This window comes from Macaca fascicularis, chromosome 10, assembly GCF_037993035.2.
Source record: "Macaca fascicularis isolate 582-1 chromosome 10, T2T-MFA8v1.1".
Classification (NCBI taxonomy): Eukaryota; Metazoa; Chordata; class Mammalia; order Primates; family Cercopithecidae; genus Macaca; species Macaca fascicularis.
In genome coordinates, this window is record NC_088384.1 from 28,727,915 (window position 1) to 28,755,542 (window position 27,628).

At 45.1% G+C, this 27,628-nt stretch overlaps 1 pseudogene; it reads left to right on the forward strand.

The window, feature by feature from the left end:
• The window catches only part of LOC102123222 (glutathione hydrolase 5 proenzyme-like), a 68,746-nt pseudogene that overhangs the window by 1,902 nt on the left and 39,216 nt on the right, over positions 1–27,628 (forward strand).

The following is a 27,628-nucleotide window of genomic DNA, read 5'->3' on the forward strand; positions in this document are numbered from 1 at the left end:
TCCAAAAACAAACAAAAAAAAAGACAGTGAGTGGTAGTACACACATGTAATCCCAGCTACTAGGGAAGCTGAGGCAGGAGAATTGTTTGAACCCAGGAGGCAGAGGTTGCAGTGAGCCAAGATTGCCCCACTGCACTCCAGCCTGGGGAGCAGAGGGAGGCTCCCTCTCAAAAAAAAAAAATAATAATTAGCTGGGCGTGGTGGCAGGTGCCTGTAATCCCAGCAACTCGGGAGGCTGAGGCAGGAGAATAGCTTGAACTTGGTGGTGGGAGGTTGCAGTGAGCTGAGATGGAGTCACTGCACTCCAGCAATCCTGAGGAGACTTAAGAACTAAACATAGTATGGTCTCCTGGATGAGATCTTGGAACAGGAAAAGGACATTATGGGAAATAGTAAAGAAATCTGAATCAAGATGAACCTTAGTTAATAATAATGTATCAGTATTGGTTTACTGGGGCCGGGGATGGTGGCTCACATCCTAGCACTTTGGGAGGCTAAGGCGGGAAGATCTTGAGGTCAGGAGTGTGAGACTAGCCTGGGCAACATAGCGAGACTACATCTCTCTAAATTTTTTTTTTCTTTTAGTTAGTCAGCATGGTGGTATGCACTTACAGTCCCAGCTGCTAGGGAGGCTGAGGAGGGAGAATTGCTTGAGCCCAAGAGTTTGAGGCTGCAGTGAGGTGTGACTGTGCCACTGTGCTCCAGCCTGGTCAACAGGGCAAGACCCCTTATCTCCAAAACTTTATTCATTACAAAAAAATTTTTTTTTGAGATGGGATTTCGCTCTTGTTGCCCAGGCTGGAGTGCAATGGCGAGATCTCGGCTCACTGCAACCTCTGCCTCCCAGGTTCAAGCAATTCTTCCACCTCAGCCTCCCAAGTAGCTGGGATTACAGGCATGAGCCACCACGCGCGGCTGATTTTTGTATTTTTAGTAGAGACGGGGTTTCACCATGTTGGCCAGACTGGTCTTGAACTCCTGACTTCAAGCAGTTCACCTGCCTTAGCCTCCCAAAGTGCTGGGACTACGGTTGTGAGCCACTGCAGCCGGACTATTTTTTAAATGCTTTTTAGAACCAAAGTCTTGTTATGCTGCTCAGGCTAGATTCTAACTCCTGTGCTCAAGCAATTCTCCTGCCTCAACCTCCTGAGCAGCTGAGACTACAGCTTGTGGCACCACAAGCCAAAAAGTTTGTTTCTTTTTTTTAGAAAAGAGAGGGCTTAGGACTTCCTGGAGCACAGACTTCAAATAGCAGCCGAGTCCACAATTGTGCTCCCTTCCCTCTGGATCTTTCTTCCTGAGTGCCTGTGAAAAGCAAGCTTTGGCCCTGCCTGGGTGGTGATTGTCGTTCCTGACGGCCAGTCCTGCGAGCTCTGGGCTTGCTTAGCCAACCCCACAAATGCAGAAGCCAAGCTTTTACGAATATATCTATCTATCTAGATGTATGTCTGTATATAGCTTTTTTGTTTGTTTGTTAGAGATGGAGTCTAGCTTTGTCACCCAGGCTGGAGTGCAGTGGCGTGATCTCGGCTCACTGCAACTGCTGCCTCCCGGGTTCAAGCAATTCTCCTGCCTCAGCCTCCCGATTTGCTGGAACTACAGGTATGCACCACCATGCCTGGCTAATTTTTGTATTTTTATTAGAGACAGAGTTTCATCATGTTGGCCAGGCTGGTCTCAAACTCCTGACCTCAGGTGATCTGCCTGCCTCGGCCTCCCAAAGTGCTGGGATTACAGGTGTGAGCCACTGTGCCTGGCTAGAAGCCATCCGTTTCTATATCTATGCAGATGTGTGTCACTATATGTTTATGTATATCTGAATGTGTGTATCTTTCCTACTGGTTCTGCTTCTCTGGTTTGAACCCTAACACAACTAGTTTTTTTTTTGTTTGTTTGTTATTTTTGAGCTGGCATCTTGCTCTGTCACCCAGGCTGGAGTGCAGCAGTTTGATCTCTGTTCATTGCAACCTCCACCTCCTGGGCACAATAGTATTTTATAATCTGTTAGGAATTCAAATGTTTTTCAAAAGATCAAACTACATATTTAAATACATTTCAAATACAAACTTTGAAAATCATACTATGAAACATTAAGTAAGATTCTACATTATTAGGCCAGGGACGGTGGTTTCGGCCTCTAATCCCAGCACTTTGGGAAGCCAAGGCGGGCAGATTGCTTGAGCTCAGGAATTTGACACCCCCCGGGCAACATAGCAAGACCCTGTCTCCACAAAAATAGAAAAATTAGCTGGACATGGTGGTGCATGGCTGTGGTCCCAGCTGTTTGGGAGGCTGAGGTGGGAGGATCACATGAGCCCAGGAATTTGAGGCTGCATGGAAGCATGATTGAGCCATTGCACTCCATCCTGGGTGACAGAGTGAGACCCTGTCCCACCCCCCAAAAAAAGTTAATATCATTATATAATTGTACTCTAAATTATTAGCAAAATGAAAGAAAATTAAGTATTATTTAAAAATAGGCAAGGTACAGTGGCTCATGCCTATAATCCCAGCACTCTGGGAGGGCAAAGCAGGTGGATTACTTGAGGTCAGGAGTTCGATACCAGCCTGGCCAACATGGTGGAATCCCATTTCTACTAAAATTGCAAAAGTTTGCCTGGTGTGGTGGCACCTGCCTGTAATCCCAGCTACTCAGAAGGCTGAGGCTGGAGAATCGCTTGAACCCGGGAGGTGAATATTGCAGTGAGCTGAGATGGAGCCACTGCACTCCATCCAGGGTGAAGGAGCAAGACTCTGTCTCAAAAATAAATAAATAAATAAATAGCTAAACAGTTGGTTCAAATGGACATAAAGATGGAAATAACAGACACTAGGAACTCCACATGTGGGGAGGGAAGGAGGGGAAAGGGTTGAAAAACTAGTCATTGGGTACTATGGTCAGTGTTTGGGTGATGAGTTCAATAGAAGCCCAAGCCTTAGCATTTTGCAGTGTACTCATGGAACACACCTGCACATGTGCCCCATGAATCTAAAGTTTAATACAATAAAAATAATGAACTTAGTGCAATAGACAATTACAAAAGTTTAATCATAAAACACTTAAAATAGCACTGTTTTTTTTTTTTTTTTTTTGAGGCAGTCTCATTCTGTCACCCAGGCTGGAGTGCAGTGGTGAGATCTCAGTTCACTGCAACCTCCATCTCCTGAACTCAAGCAATTCTCGTGCCTCAGCCTCCCCAGTAACTGGGATTACAGGTGCACACCCTCTGCCTCCTGGGTTTAAGCGATTCTCTTGCCTCATCCTCCCGAGTAGCTGGGATTAGAGGCACCGGCCACCATGCCCGGCTAATTTTTGTATGTTTAGTGGAGACGGGGTTTCGTGATGTTGGCCAGGCTGGTCTTGAACTCCTGACCTCAGGTGATCCACCAGCCTCGGCCTTCCAAAGTGCTGGGATTACAAGCATTAGTCACCGTGCCTGGCCAAGTATTTTTCTTTAAGTCCTTCATCTTTAAATAATCCCATTTCATTTTGATAACTTTGAGATTATCTGACAGAATTCTTGGGGGAAAAGTTAGGACTGTAATCTTTTTATTGACAGCAAGCAGTGTGTTTTGCTCCAAAAAAATCGTTCTGCTTTCTTTTGATCTTTTGGTTTCATCATGTATGAATGGGGATTTTTTTTTTTTTTTTTTTGAGACAGGGTCTCACTCTGTTGCCCAGGCTGGAGTGCAGTGACGTGATCGTGGCTCACTGCAACCTCCACCTCCTGGGTTCAAGTGATCCTCATGGCTCAGCTTCCTGAGTAGCTGGGATTACAGGTGCACACCAAAACACCAAGCAAATTTTTGTATTTTTAGTAGAGATGGGGTTTCAGCATGTTTGCTGGGCTGGTTTCAAACTCCTGACCGCAAGTGATCTGCCTGTCTTGGCCTCCCAAAGTGTTGGGATTATAGGTGTGAACCATCGCGCCCAACCTAGATGGAGATTTTAATCGATTCCCCAAATCAGTTTCAATTCTGTCATGCTCATTATCTGCTTCTTCAAAAAGTCTTTGAACCAGAGTTAAGAATATATTATTGCATCAGTAGCCGGGCGCGGTGGCTCACGTATGCAATCCCAGCACTTTGCAAGGCCAAGGCAGGTGGATCACCTGTCAGGAGTTCGAAACCAGCCCGGCCAACATGGCGAAAATCCGTCTCTACTAAAAATACAAAAGTTAGCTGGACATGGTGGCAGATGCCTGTCATCCCAGCCACTCGGAAGCTGAGGCACGAGAATCGCTTGAACCCAGGAGACAGAGGTTGCAGTGAGCCAAGACTGTGCCACTGCACTCCTGCCTGGGCGACAGAGGGAGACTCCACTCCATCTTATGTGAACTAGAGGATTGGGGGAATTGCTGAGAAAAAAGGACAAATCTCAAAGAAACAGAGACATGACAAGAGAAGAGAGTGGTGTTTGAGTCTCTGACTCCATATTGTTCTTAAGGCCAATGAGGTCTGAGAGAGAGTCAGAACTATCTTGTTTATGAATTCCATGAGATAGTCCATAAATCTGTCTTTAGGCTTAAGCTAGTTTGAGTTGGGTTTCTGTCACTTGCAACAAGAGTCCTGACTACTGCAGTTGAGTTTAGTTAAAAGGTATAGCCTCAATAGGTGAGCTAGCTCTGGCTTTAAAAGTCTTCCAGTTTGAATTACACTCCATTCCCTCTGGTGCCCCTAGAAAGAGCCTTCTCTAACACAGACCAGCAGCTGGCAGACATGCTTTAGTTTTTTTTCTTTGCAGGAATTTTGCTGCCTTGATTTGGGACAGATTATCAGCCTCGCCAGCATGTTGTTTTGACTTTGAAAAAATGCCCATTGTGACCAACGTGAGATGATATCTCATTGTGTTTGGGAGTTGCATTGCGCTGAGGTTGCACATTTTTTCATGTTGGTTGATCCCTTGAACGTCATCTTTTTTTTTTTAAATTTTTATTTTTTGAGACAGTGTCTCACTCTGTTGCCCAGACTGGAGTGCAGTGGTGCAATCTTGGCTCACTGCAGCCTGCACTTCTTGGGTTCAAGCAATACTCCTGCCTCAGCCTCTGAAAGTGCTGGGATTGCAGGCATGAGCCACCATGCTCAGCCTGTTCCCTTACATTTCTTTACAAAAATTTACCCTGTGGTAAAGGTGTACTACCAGAGGGTAGAATGAGACACTTTGGTCCATGCATACATTGTGTAATGATGAAATCAGGGTATTTAGCATCTGTCTTTCCTCATAGAGTGAGGTGAAGACATTCAGAATCCTCTTTTCTAGCTTTCTTGAAAAGTACACTCTGATAATGTTAGACCTAGTCACCCTGCTGCTGTGGAAAAGAACTACAGGTTTCATTCCTCTCATGGGAATATGTAACTTTATACCTGTTTCCAATCTCTGACCATGCCCCACCTTTGAACCCCAACCCATTTAGAAAGTTATGCTTACTAGTTCTAGGAAATAAAGTTTTGCAGATTCCTCCTGAGTGAGACAATGCGATGTTTGTCTTTCTCTGCATAGTTTATTTCTTTTTTCTTTTTTCCTTTTTTTTTTTTTTTGATACAGTGTCTGGCTATGGTTGCTCAAGCTGGAGTGTAGGGGTGCGATCTCAGCTCACTCCCACCTCAGCTTCCCGAGTAGCTGGGACTTTTGAGAAATATCTCTTCAGGTTCATTGCCCAACTTTGGCCAGGTGACTTGGCCTTGCATGTTTTGCTTCTTAGTAGCATTAGTTTCTCGTGCATACCATGTAACAACCTCTTTCAGATAAATGATTCCTCATCATGCTCTCCCTATATGAAGAATGCCTTCTCATTGTTGATTGGTTCATTGCTCCCTTTACCATGCCGTAGTTCTCGAGTTTTCTTTTTCACGTGTTGAGTTTTCCTTTTGTTAGCAGTGATTTTGGGTCAGGCCAGAAAGAAAAATCACAATTTTGATACATTTCATTGATTTTGAGTGTATTTTCCATGTATTTCCTGTTTTTTCTATTTGCAACCTATGAGCATAGATGAAGTTGCCCTGAGCTTCCACTCACTCTGTGTTTTCCTGTAGAAGTTTTATGCTTTTGGGTCTTGTGTTTAGGTTTTCATTTATTTCAAGTTGGTATTTGTGTATTGTGTAACATAAGGGTCCTATTTCATTCTTTTTTATGTGGATATCCAGTATTTTCAGATTCATTAATTGAACAGACCTCCCACTCCTCATTTTGTCTTCCAGGCATTCTCTTGAAAAAACAGCGTGTTGACTCCATACAGATGTACGTTTAGGTTCTGTTATGTCTGCATGGTTTCATTGTTAGGCCACTGCCATAGTCTTTGGATGAGTAGATCTTTTCCATGTAATTTGAAATTGAACAGTGTGAGACCTCCAAACAAGTTTATATTTCCTAGGATTGCTTTGCATATTCAGAGTCTATGGTAGTTCCATGTGAATTTTTAGCTGTGTATAGTTACATTTCATGACAAGTTTGGTTCATACTGCATGTCCAGAATTAGGGGTGCAATGGGGACATTACAGCACTTGTGTACCTTGCATAAGGATTAAGGATAAGCTCAAGGAGGTTTCCATGTTTTGTGTGTGGGTTTCCAGTTTTCTCAAAGTCATTTACAGAACAGACTAGCTGTTTCCCATTTTGTTTGGGTTTTTTGTTTGTTTGTTTGTTTGTTTTGATACAGAGTGTTGCTTTTTTGCCCAGGCTAGAGTGAAGTGGTGTGATCTTTGCTCACTGCAACCTCTGCCTCCCAGATCCAAGCGATTCTCCTGGCTCAGCCCCCAAGTAGCTGGGATTACAGTCACATGCCACCATGCTGGCTAATTTTTCTATTTTTATTATCACCATGTTAGGCTGATCCCAAACTCCTGACATCAAGTGGTTCGCCAGCCGTTGCCTCCCAAAATGTTGGGATTACAGACGTGAGCCACCGCGCCTGGCCTTTTGAGAAATCTGTTGACTGTAAGTACATTCAGATTTGTCTGTTGGCTACCCAATACTGTCCAATGATAAATGTTTCTATTTTTATGCCAGTTCCTTGCTGCCTCAGTAAGTATAGCTTTTTGATGTAATTTGACATCGCGGAGCGTGAGGCAATCAAGTGATTTTCTCTTTCTGGGAAGTGCTTTGGATTTTCAGGGTCTTCCCTGGTTCTCTGTGAATTTTACCATTGTCCATTTATAGTTTTAAAATTGAGTTTGTCATACATGTCCAAAATTAGGGGGTACAGTGGGATTTTGTTTACTTGCATACTTTGAGGAATGATGAAGTCAGGGTGTTTTGCATATCTATTCCCATGTCTAGTTTTTATTTGTTTGTTGTGTGAACCTTCAGTGTTCCTCTCCTTTCTACCTCTATTGAAAGAGATCCTACCGTATTGTTACTTGTAGTCACCCTCCTGTGGAGTAGATCACCAGCATTAATTCCTCCCCTGGAAGTGCAACTTGGTACCCATTACCAATGCCAGCCCATGCCCTCTCCTCCCCCCAGCATGTGATAACCACTATTGTACTTTCACTTTCCATTAGATAATTCTTTTTTAGTCTCCTCATGGGTCAGATGATGCAGTGTTTTTGTTTCCCTGCCTGGCTGATTCCACTGAGTATAATGTCTTCCAGGTTTATCCGTGTTGCCACAAAAGACATTATGTCATCAATCTTTGTTGATGGGGCGTATTTCGTTGTGTCCGTATACTGAAGTTCCTTCATCCCTTCATCAGTTGATGGACAGGTAGGTTGATTGCATACCTTGGCTATTGTGTATAGTGCTTCGGTCAACCTGGGAAGGCAGCTATGGCTTTCATGCAGTGATTTCACTGTCCCTAAGTATATACCCACTGCTGGAATTGCCAGATGAAATGGTAGTTTCCTTTTTGATTGTTTGGGAAGCTCCAAGAGGTTTTCATAGTGTCTGTAATAACAGTGATTTCTCCCAACAGTGTGAGAGTAGCTGTGTGTGCAACTTCCTCCAGGGAATTTGTTTGAAATAATTGGTTTCTTTTATTTGTTCAAATTAGGGTGAGTGTGTATCTGAGTGTGGTTTTCATTTACAGTTTAGAGATGATTAGTAATGTTGAGAACCGCCCTTTTCACATGTTAGTGAATTGTGCATTGTCTTTTTAGTGATGTCTGTTCAGGATTGTGTCCCAGTTTTGGTTGGGTTAGTTGGTTTTGTGTGTTTTGCTCCTCAGTGGTGTGGTAGTTTCAGATGCATGATTCCTTATAATGTCCTTTCTATCTGAAGAATGCCTTCTGAGTGTTGGTTGGTGCATTGCTTTCTTTAATGTGCAGAACTTCTTCAGGATTTTTTGTGTTTTTGTTTCTTGATTATTTTAGTTGTGATTTTTTTATTTTTGTTTTTCCTTTTTTTTTTTTTTTGAGACGGAGTCTTGCTGTGTTGCCCAGGCTAGAGTGTGGTGTCATGATCTTGGCTCACTGCAACCTCCGCTTCCCAGGTTCGATTGATTCTCTTGCCTCAGCCTCCCAAGTAGCTGGGACTACAGGTGTGTGCCACCACTCCTGGCTAATTTTTGTATTTTTAGTAGAGACAGGGTTTCACCATGTTGGCCAGTCTGGTCTCGAATTCCTGACCTCAGGTGATCCACCTGCCTCGGCCTCCCAATGTCCTGGATTTACAGATGTGAGCCAGCATGACTGGCTAGCAGTGATTGTTTTTGTAAGGTAAAGTCAATAACAAAAACTAGAAAATTTGACTTATGTTGTTGGAAGTGGTTTTTTTTCTGTTTTTCTTTTTTTTTTTCCTATTGTTTGCTTTTACATCCTGTGAGCTTAGATTCGGGTTTTCCTAAACTTAAGCTCACTCTGTGTTTTCCTGTAGCAGTTTTATGCTTTTAGGTCTTGTGTTTAGGGTTTAATGTATTTTGAGTTTATATTTGTGTATTGTATAACATCAAGGTCTTATGTCTTGTTTCATTCTTTTGTATGTGGCTATCCAGTCGTTTCAGACTGCTCAATTGAACAGACTACTGACTCCTCATCTCATCTTTTTTCCGCTTTGGGATGTAGTCCCACTCATGCTGTCGTCCACACTGGAGTGCAGTGGCGAGATCTCAGCTCTCTGCAACATCTGCCTCCTTGCTTCGAGTGATTCTCCTGCCTCATCTTCCCAAGTGGCTGGGATTGCTGGTGTGCGCCACCACACCTGACTCAGTCTCTGAAAGCACTAGGAGTACAGGTGCCATAGCACCCAGCCTCATTGCATCTTCTAGGCATTCTTTAAAAAAATGTGTTGACTGCATACAGGTGCGCGTTTAGGTTCTCTTATGTCCCTAGGTTCATGGATTCATTTTTTTGCCAGTACTGTAGTCTTTGGATGAGTGGAGGTTTTTTTTTTTTGTTTTTTTGTTTGTTTTTTTTTTGTTTTTTTGAGACGGAGTCTTACTCTGCCGCCCAGGCTGGAGTGCAGTGGCCGGATCTCAGCTCACTGCAAGCTCCGCCTCCTGGGTTTACGCCATTCTCCTGCCTCAGCCTCCCGAGTAGCTGGGACTACAGGCGCCCACCACCTCACCCGGCTAGTTTTTTGTATTTTTTAGTAGAGACGGGGTTTCACTGTGTTAGCCAGGATGGTCTCGATCTCCTGACCTCGTGATCCGCCCGTCTCGGCCTCCCAAAGTGCTGGGATTACAGGCTTGAGCCACCGCGCCCGGCCCAAGTGGAGGTTTTACATGTAATTTGAAATTGGGGAGTGTGCGGCCTCCAATTGAGTTTGTATTCCCTGGGATTGCTTTCCATATTCAGGTTCTTTGAGTCTTTAGTGGTTCCATGTGAATTTTTAGGCGTGTATTGTTAACATTTCATAAAACATTTGTTTTATACTTCATGTCCAGAATTAGGGGTGCATTGGGACATTGTGATACTTGTTTGTATACCTTGAGTATGGATAAAATCAGGGAGTTTCCCATGCTTGTGAACACGTGTAGGTTTGATATCTTCGATGTGTGAACATTCAAAATCCTCCTTAGTAGCTGTTTTGAAAACAGCACGACCATATTGTTAAGTATCGTCACCCTGCTTTGGAGTGGAATACCAGAATGTATTCCTCTCCTGTAACTCTCTGTGTACCTATTGCCAGTCCTTGATGTCCTCTCCTCCCCCTAGCCTGTGGTGACCACTGCTGTATTTTCACCTTCAGTGAGTTAAATTTTTCAGCTCCCACATGAGTGAGAACATGCAGGCTTGGTCTTTGTCTGCCTTTCTGATTTGATTGAACAGAATATCTCCAGGTTCAGCCATATTGCTGGAAATGGTAGGATTCCATGAACTTTGATGGTGCAAAAGTATTCCATTGTGTCTGTATACTAGAGATTCTTCATCCCTTCATCTGTGGATAGACAGGTCGGCTGATTTCTTATCTTGGCTTTTGGGCATAGGGCTGAATTCCACCTGGGATGACAGATAATCTCTTCCATGTCCTGATCGTGCACTCTGTGTATATAGCTAGGAATAGAATTGCTGGAGACAATGGTAGTTGTAGTTTTACAATTTCAAGGAACATCTAAGTGGTTTCTTCTAGTGTGCATACTAGTTTACCATTTCCCACCAAATGTGGAGACAAGTTCCTCCTCTGGAAATCCACACCTTGATTGTTTTGTGTTTTAATATGTTTCAATTTTTTTCTTGTGGCATCCATTGAATGTAGAGTGAGATGAAATCTTGAGTGTGTTTTTGATTTTTGTGTGTGTATGATAAGTGATACTTGCTAGGTTATTGTGAATTTGTTTTTAATTTGTTATGTAGCCCTGGGCGGAGGACCTGAAGACATGAGGTTGATGCACAGGTCAAAGAGAAGATTCTCACCATCGCTGATTCACACAAAAGTGTGAGAAAACCACACTCGGATTTCATCTCACTCCAGTTAAAATGAATGCTACCAACATTTGATGGCAGTTTTATTTCTATAGAGTATACACACACACACACACCCAACCCAAGGGTGCAAGGGACATTTTGACATATGTTTGTGTAGCATCATGATCAAATCATCGTATCTGGCATCTGTGTGACCTTCCATCATTATTATTTCTCTGTGGAGAGGATATTCAGAACCATATTTTCCAGCTGATTTTGAAAAAATTTACTAGATTCTGTTGACCCTAATCACCTAGTCACCCTGTTGTGCAATAGAACACCAGAATGGATTCCTTGTATCTGAGCATCACTCTGTACCTGTTACCAATCCCTGCCCAGGCTCCCTGCTCTCCCCAGCTTCCAGTAACCCCTATTGGAAGTTGTGCTTCAAGGAGACAAGGTTTTTTGGATTCCACATGCCTGATGTCATGCAGCGTGGGTCTCTCTCTAGCAGACTCGTTTCATTTCACCTAATTGTCTTCCAGGTTTCTCCAAGTGGTTGCAGATGACATGATTTCCTGAAGTATTAGAGCTGATGTGTGTTTCATTGTGTATATATACTGTGGTTCTTTTATCCCTTCATGTGTGGATAGACAGGTAGGTTGATTCCACATCTCGGCTATTGTGACTAGTGCTTCAGGACACATGAAAAGGCAGATAACACAGGGTTTTCATTTTCTCTAAACATGTACCCAGTGGTGGGATTGTCAGCTGGAGTGGCAGTTGTACTTTTTTTTTTAAAGACGGAGTCTTGCTCTTGTCTCCCAGGCTGGAGTGCAGTGGGGCAATTTCGGCTCAATGCAAATTTCACCTCCTGCATTCAAGTGATTCTCCCACCTCAGCCTCCCAAGTGGCTGGGAATACAGGCACCTGCCACCACGCCTAGCTAATTTTTGTATTTTTAGTAGAGATGGGATTTCACCATGTTAATGAGGCTGGTCTCGAACTCCTGACCTCAGGTGATCCACCTGTCTCAGCCTCCCAAAGTGCTGAGATTACAGGTGTGAGCCACTGCACCCGGCCTACCTTTTACTTTTTTAAGGAACTTCCAAAATTTTTTTGTAGTTTATATAGTAATTTTCATTCCATGAAGAGTGTAGAGGATTTTTTTTTTTTTCTTGCAAGTCAGCACTGAGCATTGCCTTCAACAATTTTGATTTTTGTGTTTTGTAATACTCGTTCTAGGTGGAGTTAGATGGTAACCGAGTATGGTTTTGATTCACATTTTTGTGAGGATTAGTGATATTGAGGAACTGTCACCTGTGGGTCAGTTTCCTGCTTTCTTTTCACTCAGGTCTATTTAGATCCTTTTACCTTGGATATTTTTTGTTGTTTTTGTTGTTTTTCACTTAGTCATATCAGTTTATTGTACGTGTTAGATAACAACCTCTTTCAGGGTTAGGATTTTTTATAGTTTCTCCCAGTCTTTAGGATGCTTTTTTAAATTTGTTTCATTGTTTTCTTTTCCCTGTAGAAGTTGCAAAATGTCCCTAGTCTCATATGGTTATAGTTTTGTATGTGAGCAGTGATTTTTGTGTTCAACACCCGACTTCCACTAAACACAAAAACGTGTGCATGTGCGTGCACATGCACGCACACATGCACACACACACAGAACCAAGCCTTGCGTTGTCTCTGGGTGTAGTTTCCCTACTTTTTTTTTTCAGTGTTATGATGCTTTTTTACCTTTTGCAGCCTGTTTGCATAGATACTGGGTTTCCTAAAATATATACTCACTCTATATTTTCTTATAGGACCTTTACAAATTCAAGATTGAGTTTAGGTCTTTAATTCATTTTGTGTTGATTTTGTGTATTGTGCATTGTAAGGGTTCTATTTCTGTGTTTTTCCTGTGGAGATTCAGTTTTCTCAAAATCAGTAATTGAACCAGACTCTCCCTTTCCCATTGTGTCTTTTTGGGGTTTTGAAAAATGTGTTCCCTACATATCATGTTGAATATAGTATTTGGCTGCCTCTTTCTGTCACTTAGGTCCTCGTTCTGTGTTTGTGACAGTCATGGATTGTTTGGATAAGTAGATTGTTTTTTCATTTATTGTTTTCTTTGGTTCTAACCTTGGATTTTTTAAAATGCATTCTACTCTTATTATTATAGTTTAAAGGGTACATATGCAAGTTAGTTACATCTGTTGATTGCATCACGCTGAGACTTGGGGTCCCATTAACCCCGTAACCCAGGCAGTGAGCAGAGGGCCCACAGGTTGGGTCTTCAGCACACGCTCCCTCTCTCCTGTTTTTTTATTGTTCTGTTGGTCATTCCAGGTGTCTGTTGTTCTCTTCTTTATGTTTGAGTCCATTCAAAGTTGAGCTCCCGCTTACAAGTGAGAACATGTGGCGTTTGGTTTTCTATTTGGGCCTTAGTTCACTTATAACAATGGCCTGCAGTTTCCACCTTCTGGGCTCAGGTGATCCTCCCACCTCAGCCTCCAGATTAGATAGGACTACAGGTGCCCGCCACCACATCCAGCTAATTTTTGTATTATTGTAGAGATGGGATTTCATCATTTTGCTCAGGCTGGTCTTGAATTCTGAACTGAAGCGATCCACCTGCCTCGGCCTCCCAAAGTGCTAGAATTACAGGTGTGAGTCACTGTGCCGGTCTCTCATCCACTGTTGATGGCTAGGTTGATTCCATGTCTTTGACATTGTGAATAACACTGCCATGAACATACAAGTGTCTGTGTCTTTTGGATAGAAGGGTTGATTTTCCTTTGGGTGGATGCACAGGAGTGGGCTTACTGGGTGAGATGGTAGTTCTGTTTTCAGCTCTTTGAGAAATCCCTGATCTGCTTTCAATGGTGTCTGTACTAGTTTTCATACCCCCCAAGGCATACCAGTGTTTCCTTTCCTTGGCTGCCTCACCAGCGTGTGTTCTTTGTCTGTGTGGTCCTCACCATTGTGACCTGCGTGGGATGGCATCTCGTCGTGCTTTTGATTGGCAGCTCTCTGTTAATGAGTGAGCTTGAGCATGTTTTCCTATTTGTTAGTTGCTTGTACATCGACTTTTGAGAAGTGTGTGTTCACATCCCTGGCCTGTATATTAATGGGATATTCTTTTTCTGTTTATTCCTCTGGTTGACTTGTTGAAGGGCCTTGTAGATTCTGCATATTAGACCTTGGTCAGATGCACAGTTTGGGAACATGTTCTCCCATTCTGTACGCTGTCTGTTTACTCTGTTGTAGTCTCTCTTGCTGTGCAGCAGCTCTTTCAGGTATTAGGTCTGACTTGCCAATTTTTGTTTTTGTTGCCGTTGCTCTTCAGGACTTAGCCATCTAAATGCTTTGCCAAAGCCTATGTGGAGAAGAGTATTTCACGAGTTTTCTGGTAAGATTTTAATAGTTTGAGTTTTTACATTGAAATCTTCCATTCATCTTGAGTTCCTCTTTGTGTGTGTTGGGAGTTAGGGGCCTAGCGTTATTCTGCACATGGCTAGCTGCTTATTTCAGCATCAGTGATTGAACAGGGTGTCCTTTTCCCTTTGCTTATTTTTGTGGATTCTGTGTTAGATCAGATGGTTTTCAGTGTGTGGTTTAACTTCTTGGTCCTCTCTTGTGTTCCACTGCTCTGTGTGGAAGTGGGTCCGTGGCTTTTCCATGAAATTTAAAATCTGACGTAGTCTGGATGTCTCAGGATTGCTGAGGATGAAACTCAGGGCACTTCATGGTCTCATATGAATATTAGCAGCGCCTGTTTCTATTTCTTTCAACAAATGTATTGCATAGTAAAGGATCAATACAACGAGAGGGTAGAGTGTGGCATTATGGCCCATGCGTACCTTGTGGAACAATGAAATCAGGGTACTTAGTGATTCTGTTACCTTTTCCCATTGTTTATTCCTTTATGCTGAGAACCTTCAGTATTCTATCAAGCTGCCTTGAAAGTGATGTGCCGATACTGTCAACCCTGGTCACCCTGCAGTGCAATAGAACAACAGAATTTTCTTCCTCTCATTTGTGTGTAACTTTGTACCCATTTACAATCCCTGCCCATTACCCCTGTTTTCCCCCAATCTCTGGAAACCAATATTGTGCTCGCCAGGTCTTTGAGATAGAGTTTCTCAGATTCTGCATGTGTGAGATGACTCCGGTTTACTTCTCTCCCCCTCACTCATTTAATTTACCATCATCTCCTCCAGGTGCAACCGTGTGGTTCCCCACGATATGATGTCATTGTGGTTTTCTGTGTGAAGAGTATCCCGGTGTGTACATGTGGAGCAGCTTCTTTCTTCCTTCGTCTGTGGATAAGCAGGTAGGTTGATGCTTACACTGGCTCTTGGGAACAGTGCTGGAATCCACATGGGTGGGTAGGTCTATCTTTGGTGTCCTGATTTCAATGGCTTTGAGTGTATTTCTAGTAGTAGAATTGCTGGTTGAAATGGTACTTGGAGTCTTTTAAGGCTTGGAGGAATCTCCAAGTGGTTTCTGTAGCGTGTGCACTAGTTTACCTTCTCACGAACTGTGCAGAAGACTCTCTCTGTCTCTCTCTCTCTCTGGAAACACACCAGCATTTCCCTTTCTTTCAATGATTTTGTCTTTTTTTGTAACACTCATTCCAATTAGAATGAGATGGTATCTAAGTGTGGTTTTGATTTACATTTTGCTGTGGTTAGAGATGTTTGCCAGGTTATCGTGAACTTGTTTCTATTTGATGTATAAGACTGGGCAAAGGACCTGAAGACCTGAGAAGGATGCACAGGTAAAATATTCTGAATCAACATTACTGATCCTCACGAGAAGTCAATCAAAACCACACTCAGATATCATCTTACTCTGGTGAGAATGAATGTTACCAAAATGGGACAGAGTTTCATTGCCGTAGAGTATGCCTGTATAACCAGTGAGTGCAAGGGACAATTTGATCTGTGTAAACGTAGCATCATCATGAAGTTGCAGTGTCTGGCACCTCTGTGAGCTTGAGTTATGATTTCTCTGTGGAGAGAATATTCACAACTGACCTCTGAAGCTGTTTTGAAAATTGTGGTTTTCTGTTCTTGCCTTTTGTTCGTAATGGCCTGCGGCTCTGTCCAGGTTTCTGGTAAGGGCATGGATTTGTTTTTTATGGCTGTGTAGTGTTCCGTGGTGTGTATGTACCACATTTCCTTTCTCTGATCCACTGCTGATGGGCACCAAGGCTGATTCCGTGTCTTTACCATTGTGAGTAGTACTGCCATGAACATACGAGTGCGTGCATGTTTTGGATGGAAGGATTTTCCTTTGGGTAGATCCTCAGGAGTGGGGTTGCAGCGTTGGGTGGTAGTTCTCTTTTAGGTTCTTTGAGAAATGTCCACACTGCTCTCCAGGGGGTCTGAACTAGTTTGCATTTCCCCCAACAGTGGACCTGCATTTCTTTGCTCATCTGCCCCACCAGCCTCTGTTGTTGTGGACTGTGTGTCATAATTGCCATTCTGACCAGTGTGAGATGGTATCTCAGTATGTTTCTGATTTGCATTTCTCTGATGATCAGTGAGATCAAACATGTTTTCATGCTCATTGGTTACTGGTACACCTTCTTTTAAGTGTGTGTTCATGTCCCATGCCCATTTATAAGTTGGGTTTTTTTTCTGATTTTATTTGTTTAAGGTCTTTACGATAAATCCTGGATATTAGACGTTTTTCAGATGCGTAGTTGGGGAGTATGTTCCCTCATTCTATAGGCTGTGTGCTGACTCTGTTGGTTGTTTCTTGTTCTGTGCAGCAGCTCTTTTGAGTATTAGGTCCCACTTATTAGTAATTGTTTTTGTTGCCATTGCTTTTGGGGACTTGACATATAAATGCTTTGCCAAAGCCTCTGTTGAGAAGGGTATTTGCTAGATTCTCGTGCAGGATTTTTTCATTTCAGGTCTTGCATTTTTATGTATTTATGTATTTATTTAGAGACTGAGTCTTACTCTGTTGTACAGGCTGGAATGCAATGGAGTGATCTTGGCTCACTGCACCCTCCAGCTTCTGGGTTCAAGTGATTCTCTTGCCTCAATCTCCTGAGTAGCTGAGAGTACAGGCACGTGCCACCACGCCCAGCTAACTTTTGTTTTTTTATTAGAGGCAGGGTTTCACTATGTCGGCCGGGCTGGTCTTGAACTCCTGACTTCAAGTCATCTACCCGCTTTGGCTCCCAAAGTGCATGGATTCCAGGAATGAGCCACTGCGCCCACCCTGGATTTCGCATTTCAAACTTTGATTCATTTTGAGTTATTTTCTGTACATGGTGAGACACAGGGGCCCAGTGTTATTTATTCTACATCTAGCTAGCCACTTATCCCAGCACCACTTACTGATAGGGAGTCCTTTCTCCATCACTTATTTTTGTTGATTTTTTTCAAGTGTCAGATGGTTTCAGATGTGCAGGTTTATATCTGGGTCTTCTAATGTGTTCCACTGTTCTGTGGAACCACGTCCCCAGCTTTTGAGTGAAAATGCCAAGCCATTACATTGTCTATGGGTGTTTCCTTGTTTTAAAGTTTTTTTAATGCCTTTAGCAGCCTACATGCATGGATTTCTTTTCTAAAATACATGCACACCCTATGTTTTCTTGTAGGAGTTGTGTGGTTTCAGAATTGAGTTTTAGGTCTTTAATGTATTTTGCATTGATTTTTGTGTTGCATGACACAAGGGTCCTATTTCAGTGCTTTCTATGTGAATATTCAGTTTGCTCAAAATCATCTATTGAACAGTCTCTCTTTTGCCCATTGTGTGTTTTTGGTGTTCTTTTGAAACACGTGTTCAATATATGTAAATTGGGGTTGAGTATTTGGTTTATTCATTCTGTCCACTTTCTTAGTTTATGCCAAATAAAAGATTGTTTTGATAATTGTAGAAGTTTGTGTTTTTCATTCATGCTTTTAACTTCTAAGTTTGTAATTATTACATAATATCCACCTTTATTACAGACTAAAGTGTACAAAGGCAGATTAGTTACTGCCTTTGGTATATTGCATGACACTGAGACTTGGGGTCCAAGCAACCTTATCATGCAGGCAGTGGGTGGACCCACCAGATAGGTCTTCAGCCCATACCTCATCCCTTCTTCCTTTTTCATGTGATAGTCAGCAGTGTCTGTTGTTCTCACTTTTACGGTAGGGTGTATTCAATGTTAGCTCCACCTTAGAAGTGAGAACATGTGGCATTTGGTGTTCTGTGTTTTCCTTATTTCTCTTTAGATAATGGCCTCCAGCTCCTTTCATGTTGCTGCCAAGGACATGATTTCCTTCTTTTTTCTTTTAATTCCTGCCTAGTTTTTTGTGGTATATAGGTACCACATTTTCCTTTTCCGATCCACTGTTGACCGGTACCTAGGCTGATTTCACATGTTTGCCATTGTAAATACTGCTGCCATGACCATTTGTGTGCATGCGTGTTTTGCACAGAAGGATTTATTTTCCTCTGTGTATACCCCAGTGGTGTGATTGCTGGGTCAGATGGTAGTTCTGGTTTAAGTTCTTTGAGCAATCTCCGAAGTGCTTTCCATGGTGTCTGAAGTACTTTGCATTTTCACCAAAAGTGGACCAGTGTCCCCTTTCTCTGCTGCCTCGCCAGTGTCCTTTTTTTTTTTTTAAACTGTGTAACCCCCATTCTGACCAGCGAGAGATATATCTCATTGTGCTTTTGATTTATATTTCTCTGACAATTAGGTTGAGCATATTTTCAATTTGTTGGTTGCTCTCACATCATCTTTCGAGAAGTGTGTGTTTATATCCATTGCCTACTAATTATTAGGGGGGTTGGCTAATTGATTTCTGTAAGGTCTTTAAGGTAGATTCTGGATATTAGGCCTTGGTCAGGCGCATAGTTTGGGAACATTTTCTCTCATCCTGTATGTTGTCTGTCTACTCTGTGGGTAATTTCTTGTGTTGTGTGGTGGCTCTTTAGTGTATTAGGTCCCACATGTTGATTATTGCTGTTGTTACCGTGTCATGTGGCATCTTAGGCATATAAATGCTTTGTCAAAGCTGATGTCAAGAAGGGTATTTCCTAGGGTCTCTTGTAGGATTTTTGTACTTTGAGGTCTTCCGTTTACATCTTTCATTCATCTGAGTGAACTTTGGTACATAGTGAGAAGTAGAGGCCTAGTGTTACTTACTCTTCTGCATATGGCTCGCCACTTATCCCAAAACTATGGAAAAGGGAGTTCTTTCCCCTTTACTTATCATTGTGTATTTCATCCAGCATCAGGTAGTATGAGGTGTGTGGGTTTACTTCAGGTTCTCTGTTCTCTTCCACTCATCCATGTGGAAGCAGGTCCCTAGAGTTTGAGTGAAATTTCACATCAGGGAGTGTGATGCATCCAATGTAGTTTGGATTTCTCAGAATTGCTTTGGAAATGCAGGGCATTTCCTGGTCTCACATGAACTTCAGCATTGTTTATTTCTATGTCCTTAAAACCAATTTGCTCTCTAGTAAAGGTATACAATTAAAGAGTAGAGTGGGACATTATAATCCATGCATATGTACCTTGTGTAATAATGAAAGCAAGGCATTGTCTCTGTTACCTTGTGTAGTTATTATTTATTAGTTCTCTATGGTTGCAATATTCAGAATCCTTCTTTTCAGCCTTTTTTGGAAAATACGGTAGGATACAGTTAACTCTAGACATCCTACTGTGGAATAGAACAGCTGAATTTATTCCTGTCATCTGAGTGTAATATTGTATCCATTTCCCAGTTCCTGCCCCAACTCCCCAACCCCCAGGCTCTCTTCACGACTGTGGAATGTTCTACTTCTAGGAGATAAAGTCGTTTAGAGAGAAAGTTGATCTCATTCTCACATGCATGAAATCTTGCAGTGTTTGTCTCTCTCTTCCTGGCTCATTTCCTTGAAGGTCATGTCCTCCAGGTTTCTGTACGTTGCTGCAGATGACATGGTTTCATGAATTTCTATGGCCAAGGAGGATTCCATTGTGTACTGCAGTTTCTTTATCCCTTTATCTGTGCATGAACAGGTAGGTTGATTGGATACCTTCGCTATTGTGCATAGTGATTCAGTCGCCATAGGAAGGCTGATATCTCTTCAACATAACAGATTCCATGTGCTTTCTGTGTGTAACCAGTGGTGGGATTCCTGGGTGAACGGGTAGTTGTAAAATATTTAAGTCACCTTCCACTGTTACGCTTCGTGTGTATAGTAATGTACATTCCCACCAATAGTGTATAAAATCTCTTTTTCTGCATTTCTACATTGGCCACTGCCTGTGAATGTATGGGTTTTTTGCTGTTTTTGGTAAGTTTCATTCTAATTAGAGTGAGAGGTATCTGAGTGTGGTTTGCACTTAGACATGTGTGTGAGGATTAGTGAAACTGAGCAACTTCTCTGTGACCTGTCAGTCAATTCCCTGATTACTTTTCAGATGTGCCTGTTCAGGTTCTTTGCCCAGTTTTAGCTTGGGTATTAGGTTGTGTTCATTTTCCGAGTTAGAGTAGTGTTAGTTTCTCATACATGTTAGATTGCAACCCCTTTCACAGATATGATTCTGCTGAACTTTCTTTCAATCTGTAGGATGTCTTCTTTTATTATTATTATTATACTTTATGTTCTAGGGTACATGTGCACAACGTGCAGGTTTGTTGCATATGTATACATGTGCCATGTTGATGTGCTGCACCTATTAACTCGTCACTTACATTAGGTATATCTCCTATTCTATCCCTCCCCCAACCCCCGAACCCACCACAGGCCCCAGTGTGCGATATTCCCCTTCCTGTGTCCAAGTGTTCTCACTGTTCAATTCCCACCTATGAGTGAGAACATGCGGTGTTTGGTTTTCTGTTCTTGCAATAGTTTGCTGAGAATGATGGTTTCCAGCTTCATCCATGTCCCTACAAAGGACATGAACTCATCAGGATGCCTTCTTTAATGGTTCGTTGTTTCTCTTTCCCATGCGGAAGCTCTAAGATAATGTATAGTCCCATGTGTTTGTGTTCACATTTGCTAGCAGTGATTTTTGTGTCCCATCCAAAAAGAACAAAAAATAAGAAAGAAAAAGTATTGCCAAATCAATTGCATGGTCTAAGGGTTTGTTGCCATAGATAATTTTTGCTTTTGTTTTCTTTCTTTTTTGCAAACTGCATGCATAGATACAAGTTTTGCTGAAATAAACTCCCACTTTTCTTATAGGAGATTTGTGGCTCCAGGACTGGATTTAAGTGTTTTATTTTGTGCTGATTTGGGGGTATTATATTTCAGACCCTGAAATGTTGATTTCTTTGACTTGTTTTTGTCTGATATACCACAGTGGGGCTTGTGTTCAAATTAAGCTGTGGGACATCCTTTAGATACTGGGTTCAAACAATTCTCTCCTTCCTTGATGTTCCCTTAGGGGAGAGGTGGCAGAAAGTCTGGGAAGATCCATAGTGGGAAAAGTTTATCTGTATTTCCTGGAGACTCATGGCCAGCTCCCTTCTGCACAGGACTTCTGGAGAAGGCCAGCCCTACCACTTGCATAACTACCTCCCATCTCCAGCCCTTCAGTAAATATTTAAGTGATTCATTAAATATTTACAACTTAAAAAAGTAGAGTAACCCAGTGGAACTTGAATTTAACTAGAATTTAAGTTTGAGAGTAACTGGTCAGTAGAACAAGTGACATAGATTGGGTGACATACTGTGGTTTTTAAGTGTTTTTTAGTTTGTTTGTTTTATTTTTTGTTTTCCTTAAACAGAGTTAGCAATAACTAATTTGAATAAAGAAGGAAAACATTAAACAGTTGGCAGGCGTAATGCAAACGCTATTCCATGACTTGTTCAGCCATAACCTCAATGTGACATGCTAGACTATGAATCCTAAAGACTGGTATACGGTTACTGCACTGGAGTTACTGTTCTCATTCCAACACTATAGAACATTCTGAGTAGTGTTTTAAAATTTTATTTTAACGAAAGTTAAGGAAAAAACCCGTTACTGATACACTAAAGAAAATAAACATAAAATGGTTTCCCGCCTGACATGCAAAAGTCCCATGGCCTGATCCTGGCCAGCAGGAGCAGCTGGTGTTGAGGAGTGGGGTCAAGATGTAGCTGAGCTGCAAGCCACCTAGATGTGGTTTCCTGGTGTCACGGCCTGGGTGAAGGATGATGCAGAGCTGGTGTTCTGGCCAGCATCCCAGTGCGGCCCCAGCCACTGCAGGATGTTTCCAGCCTACTAGGATTCGGGCTCCAGCTGACAGGACAGCTTGTGGCTGCAGGACAGAGAGGCAGCTGTGAGGCCACCATGAGCCACACATCAGGTCCCCTCTCATTGCCTGACCAGCTGGAATCCTGGGTCCCCAGCAGTCCCCATGCAACAAGGTTTGATGCTGGCAGTGGAGTCATGGCCATAGGCTCTCTGCTGCTGTCCACAGGAGAGCCTCCTCTAGGCCAGGTGGGGTGGCTGACACCTGTACTGTCAGTACTTTGGGAGACTGAGGTGGGTGGATTGCTTGAGGCCAGGAGTTTGAGACCAGCCTGGACATCATCGTGAAACCCCACCTGTACCAGAACAACAACAGGAGAACAACCGGACATGGTGGTGGATAGCAGTAGTCCCAGCTGCTTGGGAGGCTGAGGAAGGGCTTGAGCCCAGGAGGCAGATGTTGCAGTGAGCAGAGATGGTGACACTGCAGTGCAGCCTGGGCGACAGAGCCAGACCACGTTAAAAAAAAATGGAGAGCTTTCTCCCACCCTCTGCCCATCTCCCAGGCCCTCACCTCTCCTTGTCACTGAGCTGCTCCATTCTTGAGAAACAAGTGACAAATTTCTCCAGAGGGTGAAGCCTGTAATTCATGGCAGCCACTTGGAGCAGCTGCATTTCCTGCAGAACTCGGACCTCCTAGAGACAGAGGACAGGATGCTGACAGGGCCTGGGTGGAAGACGCTGAGGGGACCTTTGGCAGGCAGGGAGAAGGGGCTGGTCCCTGGGGCCGTTCTCTGAGGGGGCCCCATGCAGCCCCCAGCCTGTTCTCAGAGTTGGATGTAAATAGCCCCTCCTGCAGGAATTGGTCTTTCATTCCAGTGCCTTTCCCACTTTCTCCACTGGGATAGGTCTCCTCCTCCTGTGTGTGTCAAACCCAGTAAAACTAAGATGTAGAGGATGGAGCCAGGGAGTGTCCTGTCCAGGGTGGACTGTGACGTCCACATCCCCAACCTCATCCAACATGAATGTCCCAGCTGCTCACCTTTCTCCTCTTGTTGGTGTTGCCCTGGAAGTCAGATAGAGCCCATCAGAAAGGTCCCTGGCCCACAACAGCCCCACCCCATCCCTTCCTATGCTGCATTACTGCCAGGGCCACCAGGGTCAGGGGATGTGCACATGACACAACGTGAACCTGCCTCAGGCTCCGGGCTCTAGGGCAGTGGGCATGGGAGCTGAGGCTCAGGGACCTTCTGTCCCAACCCTCTGAGATGACAGACAGAGAAACTGAGGTCTCCCTTAGAAAGAAAGTGCTCAGTGACCCTGGAATTGCCTGCCCTTGGAAAGGCTCAATTTCACCCTCCTATTATGGGACTACCCTAGGGAGAGGCTGAGTCCAGCTCAGCCCACACCTCAGCAGCGCTGCAGTCAGACAGCTCTGCAGCTTCACCACTCAGGGATAGGGACTGGTGACTGCCATGGAGCCTCTGTCAGTCAGAGGTAATGAGATGGGCCTGGCACTCCCACCCACAGGAGCAGCTATGAGGCTCTCAGGAGAGGAGGTTTTCCAAGGGCTGAGATCTAAGGGCTCCGTCCAGGCCGCTCTCCTCCCAAGCCTCAGGATCCTGGTTCCCAACCAGGCTGCCCCAGGGTCACTCACATCCAGATCATCCGGGATGGCCGAATCCAACCTGTGTAACTCAGTCAGAAAATCCCCCAGGAAGGGGACCACGCCCTGTGCCATGGAGGGGTGGAGAGGTAGGAGGGGTAGTGGTGATGAGTATTGACCCGCAGGTGCTTGCCCAAGGCCCTGTCCCATGAAATCCCATCAGCCCCTGTGTCCCAGAACCCCCGTCCCCAGGTCTCCCAGTTGTAGCAGCCGAAGACCCTCAGCTGCCTTTCCCAATTCCCTGCCTCCTCTATTCCAGCTGACCTCCAAGTCTGGCAATCACTCCTAGTTACCTCTATGGTGGGATTTTAACAAGTCACAAGGGCCTGTGGTCCCAGCCTTACCCTAGGGACACTCTGAGTTCTGCTTTCCCAGACCCTTGCTCTGGTCTCTCCAATGGAGGTTTTCCAGGCCCAGTGGCCATAGGAGGGCAGGGCTGGGGAGAAAGCCCCCGCTGTGTTGATATGGAGGCCTCCAGCTGGTGGGGAAAAGAGCCCTGTCCTCTGATCCCCTGCGGTCCCTCCATGCCACAGTCTCACTCACCTTCTTCTGCCTCTGTAGCCTCATCTGGGCTCTCTGGGGGTTCCTCTCCTGGGTGGCCACCTTAAAGCTCCCCGCCTGCCAGGTGTCAGGGACAGGGACAGTGAGGCTCTCCTCCCTTCCCCCAGTTACACCCCAGCCACCCCACACTTGGATCTCCAGGGACTAGCGTGAGTCACCTGGCACGGTGCTCATACCACTGGCCAGCTCCACACTCCCTGTGTGTGTCACCCACTCATGCAGCCAGGCCTCCCTGAGACTGTTTCCTTTCTGTAAAGAGCCATGAAAACCACAGCTACCTCACAGGACCTCCTGAGTACTGTTTCCTGTAGCTGTTGTCATTGTTCTCCCCCTCATCCCTCTGAGGAAGAACCATTCACGAGCACCCTCCAATTGCTTTCTTTTCTTGAACCTCATTTCCACCCTGTGAGGCCTGCACTACAGGCTCAGCATCCCTTCATTTTCCAGATAAGGAAACAGAGACCAAGAGTGGGCAGTGACTCCCCAGGGCCCCAAAAGAGAAGGCACCTCCTCCCCATCCTGGAGGCTCTGTCTCGGCTGCCCTCACCCCATATCCCAGCACCACCACCCATCAGGGTCTTGTTCTTTGGAGTCTCTGAGTGTCTAGGTCTCCAGCCTTGCAGAGTCGTGATGGGAAAGGGACAGGGCATTTTAGGAGACCTGGTTAAGTGGCACCTGCCTATCTGAGCCCCACTGGAGTCTCTGCCACACAAACTGGGTTTGCGCCATGCCAAATCCATGGTTTGGCCTCTCCAGTGATCCCCCAGGGGAGTTCCGTGCACAGAACTCTCTTCCTCCACTCAGGATGTGGCCTCCTGAGGCGACATCTCTCACGGACATGGCAGGGTTTTCCAGAATCCTGGGTGGGGTGGCATGTTGCCTTCTCATTTGCATGGAGGTTTCTGAGATCTGGTCAGGGAGGATCCCCTAGGATTGCATGAATACCCCAGATACTTGTCATGAGCATGTATCACTGCTAATTGGTGAGAATCCTGTGACATGACCATTTTCAGATGTCTGCAAAGGGCAGAGTGGGGAGTCCCAGCAAACACATACATCTGTCCTGAGTTTGCCCATTGGGACCCATAGCTGTGCAGTCTACTGGACTCCCTGGCATATGAGCTTCCTCTGTTGTGGTTCCCTCTTTCCCCCAGTGTGGACTGCAGTCCCTGCCCATGGAGGTGCGCAGCAGACAGAAGCAGCAGCAGAGGCCTGGCTTCCTGAGGATTTGCTCCCAGTTTGAGGAAGGAAGAAAGTCCCACCTACCATGACCACCCCCCAGCCTGGAGGAAGCTCCATGCCAGCAGCATGGACCAGCATGGGAGCCAGAGTCCTGCTAATGCTGCAGCTCATCACCCTCACTCAGAAGCCCAGCAGCCATTGCCACATCCCATTTCCAGGGCCTGCTGCCCCTGTGCCCCCACGTGCCCATCGACCCACACACCTCTCCTCCTGTTTGCCCAAAGTAGGCATGGAGGGAATTTTTCAAGCCCACTTTTAGTAGGTAAGTCAAAACATTACAAAATAACCACTGCACACCGGGATCAATGCCCTTCCAAACTCACTCTTTTCTCTGACCCTTAAACACTTGTCCCACATCTCCCAGACTCCACTGTACCTTGATCAGCAGGTCCCTCTTCACTGCAGTGTCTTTTTTGCAGCGTTCTTTTAGATATTTTGAGCTTTTGCTATTGATAGAAGAAAGAAAAAAGGGTAAATTTGGGAATCACGGGGGAGATTTGTGAATTCCAATCCCTTTTGTTTGAAAACCCAGTGAATCTCAGCTTCCTGCGTGAGAGTTTCCAGTGGGGTCGTCTGATGACAAGGGCTCCAGAGGACCAGGGTGGGACTGTCATGCTCCTCCCCTGGCCCATCTCCACTTCACATGAGCCCTGCGTGTTCACAGTTAGCTTCCAGCTGGACACAGTTCCACTGCTGGGTGCAAACACCTGAAAGCCTCCAGTTGGCTCCAGTCTGTTCCTGATGGTTAAAAAACCTTACTCCTGAGTTAGAAATCCTGCCTAGGAGTCCAGGGCAGCTTAGTGACCACACCCACCAGCCCATCCCTGCCTCCAGGGTCCCTGTTCTCCAAGAACCTTTCAAAGTCGTTGAGGGCACATGGGGAGACCTATGGGTCCCTAAGTCAACACTGGTGCTCCCGTGGAGGGAGCTCCTCACCTGGACACTGCTGCCCACGTCTTGTGTAGCCGATGTATTGGGTTGCTGCGCAGAGCAGAGATGATGGCGTGCACCGAGGAGAAGTTGTTGAGGCGTAGGCACTCCTGGAGAGGGAAGAGTGAGCTGTGAGGTCCAGAGTTGGAGTCCGACCCACTTCAGCCTCAGCCCCCTCTGCTGAGATCTCCCTTCCTGAATGAAGCAGAGGCCCAGGGAGCCTCAGGAGGGTACACCTGGGGCTGAGTGAATGTCACTCATCTAGAAAGATTTCAGTTCAACCCAAGGAAGATCCCAGGTCAGACGTGAGCAGCCACCACTGGGCCATGGGGGTCAAGGTCAGGGAAGCTGTGGGAAGAAGGGCCTAGGGGATGTGTAGGGCTCAGGCTAGAGATACAGATGCCAATCCTGAAAGCCGATGGAGGAGAAGAGGCAGTTCCCCATTTTTAAAGAGGGAATCCCAAGGCCCAACCATGGCTTACCCTGGCCACCTTGATCCAGTGCTCCACCACCCTGGCCCTATCCTGGACCCTCATGCTGTGGTCCCCGAGGCAGGAGGTGGTGACACAGTTGACGAGCCTGTTGAAGTGTGCAATGGTGGCACAAACTGTGGGTGCCACGTGCTCACTCCCCTTCTGATGTCGTTGGCCCCAGATGGAGCCCAAGCATTCGTAGAGCTCCACCTTCTTGAACAGATCCTTTGGGGAAGGAGGAGAGTGTCATGGACACAGCACACCCCAGCTCAGAGTCACCCACAGTCCCAGGCAGGGACTGAGCTCACAGTCATCCACAGTCTCTGGCAGGAACCGAGCTTGAGCTCAGAAAGCTTTAAAATATGCTCCAGACTTGTGGGAGTCCCTGGGTTTGGTTTTCTGCCCACCGAGGGCCCTGAATGCATCATGTCCCAGAAACCAACAAGGGTGGGAAGAGAGAGTGACATTTTCTCCCAGGCCATCCTCACTCCAAGAACTAGAAGGTGGCTCAGGCCTCCTCATCCTGAGGCCTCATCTTCCTCCCATCCCAATCAGCCCTCTACTCCTTCTCTCCCTACTGGTGCAGTTTCCTTGCAGCAGCTGCAACACTGGGCTCTGTTTGGTTGTCTGCCATAGAATCTAGTATGCATCAGGTACCTAATAAGTGCTGAGGGTAGTGAGGCTCCTGAGCAGCTGGGTGAGTGACCCATGGCCCTGCCTGCCCCTCAGTGATCACCTGCCCTGTCCTGCTTTCTGTCCATCCCCTGTCATTCAGTCTGCACAGTCACTCTGTGTAGC